Below are 2,633 nucleotides of genomic sequence, written 5' to 3' on the forward strand. Positions count from 1 at the left end.
TTACTTAGCCTGAGGGTTTCTGAAGTTCCTTCTAGCAAATTTAGCCTTGCTGCCCAGGTCTTCCTTAATTCTGAGAAGCTGGTTATTTTTTATTTTTTTAGTATTTTTTTCCAATTACATGTAATGAAAGTTTCCAACATTCAATTTTATAAGATTTTGAGTTCCAAACTTTTTTTCCTTCCCTCCCCTCCTCCCTCCACAAGATGGCAAACAATCTGATACAGGCTATACATGTATAATCATATTAAACATATTTCCACATTAGTCATGTTGTGAAAGAAGAATCAGAACAAAAGGGAAAAACCAATAGAAAGAAAAAACAAACAAATAAAAAAGGTGAAAATTGTATGCTTCGATTTGCATTCAGGCTCCATAGTTCTTTCCCTGGATGTGGATAGCGTTTTTCATCTTGAGTCTTTTGAAATTGTCTTAGTTCATTGTATTGCTGAGAAGAGCCAAGTCTACCAAAGTTGATCATCTCACAGTGTTGCTGTTACTGTGTACAATGTTGAGAAGCTGGTTATACTTGGCCAGATGCTCGGATTGGCAAGGGACACCAGTCTTGATCTGTCCAGTGCAGGGACTCACCACCAGGTCCTCAATGAAGGCATCTTCAGTCTCCCCAGAATGATGGGAAACCATTAGCCCCACCTATTGGACTGGGCCAGCTTGCATGCCTGGAGAGATTCAGTCATGGAGCCAATCTGGTTCACTTTGAGTAGGAGGCAGTTGCAGGCTTTCTCATTCCCAGCCTTTTCAATGAGCTTGGGATTGCTCACTGAGCAATCATCCCCTACCACCTGTATGCCTGCAGTAGCAGTGTAATTCTTCCAAGTTTCTCAATCATACTGGTCACGGATCTTCAATAGACACCACCGGATAGTCCTTGATGAAGGTCTTACAGAGGTCCCCAACCTCAAAAAGGGATATGTATCTGCTGGAATCATCAGGAGACTTGAAGTCCAAGTCATATTTCCCAGATTGGAAGAATTCTGAGGAAACAACATCCATGCCAATTATGACTTTATCAGTATACCAATAGCATTCTTTAGCACTCCAGAGCTTCTTTATTCTCTGGGATGTTAGGAGCAACACCACCCTCATCACCTACATTGGTGGTATCCTGTCCATATTTCTGCTTACTCACGTTCTTCAGGTTGTGGTTGACCTCAGACCCAATGCGCATGGCCTTCTTGAAGTTTGCTGCTCCAACAGGGAGAATCATGAACTCCTGCACAGCCAACTTGTTACCAGTATGGGAGCCACCACCGATCACACTGAGGGCTGGAACTGGCAGGATGACTTCATCATTGCTTGCAAGGTCAGCAATACGGTGGTACAGGGAGACACCTTTCTCAGCAGCTCCAGCCTTGCAAACAGCCAGAGACACTCCCAATACGTTATTTGCACTAAATTTAGATTTGTTCTCAGACCCATCCATCTCTATCCTCAATTTGTTGATCATCCCTTGCTCCAAAACATTCAGTTTCTTGTTAATCAGGGTTGGGGTAATAGTTTTATTTGTTTGTTTATTTCATTTATTTACTTATTGTTTATTTCTGAGCCCATTTGGAGTTTTCTTGGCAAACATATTGAAGTGGTTTGTCGTTTCCTTCTCCAACTTATTTTTTAGATGAGGAACTAAAACAAACATGGTTCAGTGACTTGCCCAGGGTTCCACAGCTAGTAAGTGTCTGAGGTTATATTTGAACTCAAGAAGATGAGTCTTCCTGATGTCGGGGTTGGCATTCTATCCAATACGCCATCTTCCTCTCAACTTTCCTGTGTCAGCAACACAGTATCATAATTGTCTTTTTGCATGGGTCATCCTGTCTTCTTCCTTTATTCAGATGTCTCTGGATAAGGTTCCTTTCCCAGGGAGATCTTCTCCAGGTGCAAATGAGGCTGTGATGCAGCCTGTTTCCAAATTACTTGAACTTGTATATCCTACCTATTGGCTTCAATTTATATAGCTGCATCATTTAATCTGGATTTTAAAGTATTTGCTTGTTTTTGCTATGACCTTAACATCTTAAATTTGCATGTTTTAGACAATATATTCCCAGAGGGTAAGTGTAACATATTTTTGCATAGCTTTATATAACATTTTCCAGAAAGATAATAAAAAGGCTTTTTATCATTTTAAGCAGATGTTATCCCAGCAGGAATAGTACCTGGGTTTGTTGTAAATGAATGATGAACTATGAGTGATATAAACTATCACTTGTATGCAAGCATGGGTCAGGAGCTAGAATAACAGGGAAGACATGCCACCAGAGTGGAGCTGACCTCTTTGTGCTCTTTGCCTTCTTAACTAGAAGAACTGAACAATCACCAGGTTCTCATGATGTAAGCAAGGCAATAGAGTACTATGGTTTTAGTTCCATTGGGAGCACTCGAAAGAGGGCAGGACCTTTGTTGGCAAAAGGAAAGGAAGAGGAAGGAAAAAAATCTGGGTGAATAATGAGGAACACTTTTAGAACAATCTTTTCAGGGAACGTCAAGAACCTTTGCCTCCCATGGGTAACTTTCCCTGCTCTGCAGCTCCAGCTCAGGCCTGGGAGATCCACTTGCCCACCTTTTCCCTAATCACCAGTTTCACCTGTTTGTTCCTCAGGGTGTAGATGAAAGGG

General features: G+C 41.4%; 1 pseudogene; it reads right to left on the reverse strand.

Moving 5' to 3' along the window:
* On the reverse strand, positions 1 to 1,519 carry LOC114030312 (annotated as a pseudogene).
* Positions 1,520 to 2,633: the final 1,114 nt, after the last annotated feature.

The sequence above is a fragment of the Vombatus ursinus genome, unplaced genomic scaffold (genome assembly GCF_900497805.2).
Source record: "Vombatus ursinus unplaced genomic scaffold, bare-nosed wombat genome assembly UNPS02014956.1, whole genome shotgun sequence".
NCBI classification, from domain to species: Eukaryota; Metazoa; Chordata; class Mammalia; order Diprotodontia; family Vombatidae; genus Vombatus; species Vombatus ursinus.